Source organism: Arachis hypogaea, chromosome 18 (genome assembly GCF_003086295.3).
Source record: "Arachis hypogaea cultivar Tifrunner chromosome 18, arahy.Tifrunner.gnm2.J5K5, whole genome shotgun sequence".
Taxonomy (NCBI): Eukaryota; Viridiplantae; Streptophyta; class Magnoliopsida; order Fabales; family Fabaceae; genus Arachis; species Arachis hypogaea.
In genome coordinates this window covers 34,017,639-34,023,198 of record NC_092053.1, presented here as the reverse complement: position 1 = coordinate 34,023,198, position 5,560 = coordinate 34,017,639, and the positions used below count along the sequence as shown (strand labels likewise).

The 5,560-nt window shown below is 39.3% G+C and overlaps 1 non-coding gene across 1 annotated transcript; it reads left to right on the top strand.

Moving 5' to 3' along the window:
* Positions 1-643: 643 nt before the first annotated feature.
* Positions 644-747, top strand: LOC112773775 (small nucleolar RNA R71). Its single transcript, XR_003188306.1, has one exon. It is a non-coding gene; the product is annotated as a small nucleolar RNA R71 (small nucleolar RNA).
* The last annotated feature ends 4,813 nt before the right edge of the window (positions 748-5,560 follow it).

Here is a 5,560-nt window from a genome sequence, read left to right as displayed (position 1 = left end):
TCCTTCTATCCGGTTTAATTGATCTTGAAATTGTTGGTTCGGATTAGATTGGGTAGGTTGATTATTTTGGCCATGATATGGTGGTTGAGAGTAAGTGTTTTGTGTGGCTTGGTATGATCTTTGGTTGGAGTTTTGGTATGTGGAATTGTTATGTTGGTTGTGGTTGTAAGGTTTGTGGTTTTGTGGTTGGGTTTGTTGGTTCCCCCACCCAAAGTTTGGGTGATTTTTCCATCCTGGGTTGTAAGTGTTGGAATTTGGATCATATGATTGCCTTTGTTGGTTTCCCACATAGTTGGCCTCTTCCCAATCACCTCCTTCAATGCTTACTTCCTCTTGATCTTGTGTGTGTATTGCAGCCACTTGCTTTGTTTCTAATTGCCTGGTAAGCTCTGCTAGTTGCTTGGCAAACACCTTGTTTTGGGCTAGAATTGTATCAACATGGTTCAGCTCCATGACTCCCTTAGTGTTATGCCTCTCTGATGCATAGTAGTACTCATTCTCAGCCACTGTCTCAATCACTTCAATGGCTTCTTCCACAGTCTTTTTCCTGTTCAATGAACCTCCTGATGAATGGTCTACAGCCTTCCTTGATTCATAAGACAGTCCATCATAGAAAATATGCAATTGCACCCAATCATGGAACATGTCTGGTGGGCATTTCCTTGTCAAATCCTTGAATCTCTCCCATGCCTCGTAGAGAGTTTCACCATCTTGTTGTCTAAAAGTCTGAACCTCAGATCGAAGCCTATTGACCTTTTGTGGGGGGTAGAAACGTGCCAGAAACTTGCTTTCCACCTCATCCCATGTTGTTAGACTCCCCCTTGGGAATGATTCCAGCCACTTAGCTGCTTTGTCCCTAAGTGAAAATGGGAACAAAAGCAGTTTATAGGCATCTTCCTGGACTCCATTGGACTTCACAGTGTCACAAATTCTCAGGAATTTTGTGAGATGTTGGTTGGGATCTTCATTAGCACTCCCACCAAATGAACAATGATTCTCCACAAGTGATATTAGCTGTGGTTTGAGCTCAAAATTGTTGGCCTGAATGGGTGGTTTCTGGATGCTGCTACCACAATTCCCAGAGGTTGGGTTTATGTATGAACTAAGAACCCTCCTCTCAGGAATGGCATTGTTTCCATCAGCTCTCTCATGGTTGTGAACTTCTCTATCCATGTTGAGATCTAAAGCTTCCTCAAAATTGTCCTCAGATTCTCCTTCAGATTCCTCTTCTCCCAGTACTCTCTTCCCTCTTGCTTCCCTTCTCAGTCTATGAAGGGTCCTCTCTGGTTCGGTATATGGAGGAGTTGATGTCTCTCCTCTCCTACCTGTCATACAAGAACACAGCACAGGCAACAAACAAGTGCAATACTCTTGGTTAATGGAAGAGTATGGTTAGAGCAATTGAGGAATTAATTCAAACAGTTCGTGAGTCAGTGAGTTAGTTGCTTGAATTTAAAGGCATAAAGAAAGAAAGCATGTAACAGAGTGCAGAAATTAAAATTCAACAAGTAACTTGTACTGAATTAACCAAAACAAAAAAAATATGCTCAATCTAGTTAACTTCCAATTTGAGAATTGTCAATCGAAAACCAATCCCCGGCAACGGCGCCATAAACTTGATGCGCATAAACTTGTTATGCTACGATTTAGGAAATTGCACGATCGGCAAAATTCCTTCCGGCAAGTGCACCGGTTATCGTCAAGTAAAAACTCACAATAGAGTGAGGTCGAATCCCACAAGGATTGGTTGAATGAGCAATTCGGATTAGAAGTGTGTTCTAGTTGAGCGGAATCAAGATTTAGATGAGAATTGCGGAATGTAAAATTGGCGGGAAACGTAAATGACAAGAAATTGAAATGGCGGAATCTTAAATTGCATGAATTAAAGAGCAGAATCTAAATTGCTGAAATTAAAAGGGAATGGGGGTGATTGCATGAATTGAGTTGCAGAATGTAAAGAGAAAGTGGAAATCAGAAATGGGGAATTCATTGGGTATAGGAGATATTGAGATCTCCGAATCAAAACATGTTTATCTCTTCCTCAACCAATGCGTTCATTAAATTTTGCTTGGCAATCTTATATGATTGGATCCCAATCCCTTGGCTCACCAATTCTCTCTAAAAACAAACAAATTCCCAATCCCTTGGTTTAAATGTTCATAAGAAGAGATGATGCTCGATCACTGATTATACCACACAGTTTCATGAACCACAATTTGGTAGGATTACATGTCACAATATCCATCCAAACCCCAATCCAATTCACTGTGAGAAAGCTTCTCTAGCATGAATCCTCCATTCCTTTCCCAAGGTTCCGAAGGATTCCAATTATGGGTAGTTTCTTTCCCAAGACAACTACCCAATGGAATTAGATCGAGAAGCTTTCTAACAAAATTCAAGAGAAAAGATTGAAGAAGAAGATAAACTATTATTGATTCATTGAATTACAATAGAGCTCCCTAACCCAATGAAAGGGGTTTAGTGAGTCATAGCTCTGAATTCAACTACAAAGATATGAAAACTAGCTAAAATGAAAAGGTAAAAGTTCCAAAGGTCCTTTCTAACTTAAATTCTATCCTATTTATACACTTTCTATATTGAGCTTCTGTTGTGTTTCTTGGGCTTTGAGGCCTCTCCTTGCTTTCCTTTTGCCTTGGGTTTATGATCCATAATCTTGATGAGGCTGTTGATCCAAATTCTGTAACATTCATTGAGCCAACTTAGTGATAATCAAATAATGACACATGACTCAATAAATTGAAATTTCAGACTCATCAATCCTTCAGGCCCAATCCCATAAACCATGATATTCAATTGGGTTTCATACCAGAGTAAGTTTAAGTTAATGTTTGTGCTCAAATACTAACTTAAACCGCAATATTGTTGGCCCAAAAACCTTTTCCAAGAGTGGCGTTTAAGTTGCAGTTTAAGCTTAAACTGTAGCTTAAACGCTAGACACTTCCAGTGATGCCTTTTGTGGAAGCACGTTTAAGCTTCAGTTTAAGGTTAAACTGAAGCTTAAACGTGGAAATGGAAGAAGGCAGCCCTGGAGGGTAACTTAGTCGAACACGTTTAAGCTTCAGTTTAAGGTTAAACTGAAGCTTAAACGTGGAGATAGAAAGGGCAGCCCTGGAGGTCGAACACGTTTAAGCTCCAGTTTAAGGTTAAACTGGAGCTTAAACGTGGAAATGGAAGAAGGCATCCTGGAGGTCGAACACGTTTAAGCTCCAGTTTAAGGTTAAACTGGAGCTTAAACGTGGAAGCTTAGAAAGGTAGCCCTGGAGGTGTCGAACACGTTTAAGCTCCAGTTTAAGGTTAAACTGGAGCTTAAACGTGGAAATGGAGAAAGCAACCCTGGAGGAGAAACTTGGTCGAACACGTTTAAGCTCCAGTTTAAGGTCAAACTGGAGCTTAAACGTGGAAATGGCTCCCTGGTGCTTTTCCCCTTTCTGGCGTTTAACCTCCAGTTTAAGGTTAAACTGGAGGTTAAACTTCAATTCCAGCATTTCTTAGCCTTCATGATTCTGGCGTTTAAGCTCCAGTTTAGGCTTAAACTGGAACTTAAACTCCACATGTGATATTCAAGCTTCCTTTATTGATTTTGTTGCTTCCTTGCTTAGCCTCTTCTTCCCTGAAATCATCCAAACAATTGCATCAAAGTCTTGCAAAATTTCATGAGAAATCTTCCATTCATAGCATTCAAGTAATATAACTAAAAACTCATGGAATTTGCATCAAAATCATACTGTTTGGATGGTTCATTGCTTTGTTATTCATTTAACCATTCTTGGTTACTTTAAGCTCAAGAAAATGCATAAAACAACTAAAACTAACAGAAAAATGCTAGTGAAACTAGCCTAAGATGCCTTGGCATCAGTTTTGTGTGTTCGAGCTCTAAACCATGTTCCAGTATAATATTTCTTCAAACAAGTTCAAAAAATTTAATTCAAATTAGTGGAATGCTATAAAAAGTTTCTTGAAAAAGAAAATATTACTTTAACCAAGTGGTGGTAAAATATGCACAAAATCAAACAAATATGCAATCAAACATGCAAATGCAACAATAAACAAACATATAAAGTAATATATTGGTGTTGAGAAGAAAATAACTAACACATGGAGATCGGTATCGACCTCCCCACACTTAAAGATTGCACCGTCCTCGGTGCATGCTGTGATGTACAAGTGGACGGGTTGCTCAAACTGACGTTTGTAGATGGAGGCGCCTTAGTTGGAGGTCTCTTAGTTCCTCTCCTTGCTGGTGTTTTGGGAGTAGCTTTCTCTTTACCCTTCTTGATGGCCATCCTAAAAAGGGAAAAAGTAAGTAACTTTAAAACTTAAGGATTAGAGCAAGGAAGGGGATGGTATAAGTGATAATCAATGCACGGTAAAGAGGGATCTCGTTAACACATGGTCATGACTACATGTGAAAAGTTCATCAATGGAAATATAGCAAGTGCATATGATGGCAAGTAGATGCAAAATGTTTATTGGCATGCCGGCAAAGGCATGAGTAGCATAGATCAAGCATTAAATGCTCAATTTGATTATCAACTCTTTCAAACTAACAACCTGTTTGTATTGACAATTATTTTTAATGAATTATATATAAAAAGGGGTTTTATGAAAAACAGGCATTAGAGTAGAAGAATAAAATAATTAAATATGCACAATGCCATACGGACTTTTTCACAAACACTTAGCATGCATGGTGAATATGTTATTGAAAGTATTAAATTGAACATGCAAGCAACCCTTTAAGAAGTAATATTAATTATCAAACAATACCACAATAATTCACAAGCAAAATGTAAAAGAAAATAATCACCCAATTAGATTTCTAACACCAATTAAAGGAATAAAAAGAAAAGAAAAGAAAGAAAAGAAAAATATAGAGAATGAAAGTGAAAAGAAAAAGAAAACATAAATAAAAATAATAAAAGAAAAGTAAAAAGTAAAGAAAGAAAGAAAAGAACATTGATAATGGATGTGAAAAATAAGGAAGGGAGAAAGTAAAAACTGAGAAAGAATAAAGAAGGAAGAAGGGAGAAGAAAGAAATAAGAAGGGTAAAGAAAAAAGATTTGGATTTGGGGAAGAGAAGATAAGATATTTGGTTGATTTGGATAAGTTGTGCGCCGCATGTGACGTGGACGCGTGGGTCACGCGATCGCGTGGTGTGTGATATTTTTCAGATGACGCGGACGCGTGAGTCACGCGATCGCGTGGCCTGATTTGTGCTATTGGCACGAGTGCAGCCGTGCGTTTGCGCAACTTTCTGTTTTGAATGCATTTTGCCAAAATTTAGGGTGATGCGTTCGCGTGGGTGACGCGATCGCGTGAATGGCCATATTTTGAAAATGACGCAGACGCATGGGGCACGCGTTCGCGTGATAAGGCTTGTGCTTCGGGCACGAGTTCAGCCCAGCTCCATCATAACTCTCTGCCATACACCTCTTTACGTTGATTTTGCAGGGCCACACGTTCGCGTGGATGACGCGGACGCGTGGGAGGCTCTTTTTCAAAATGACGCGGACGCGTCATTGATGCGGTCGCGTGGGC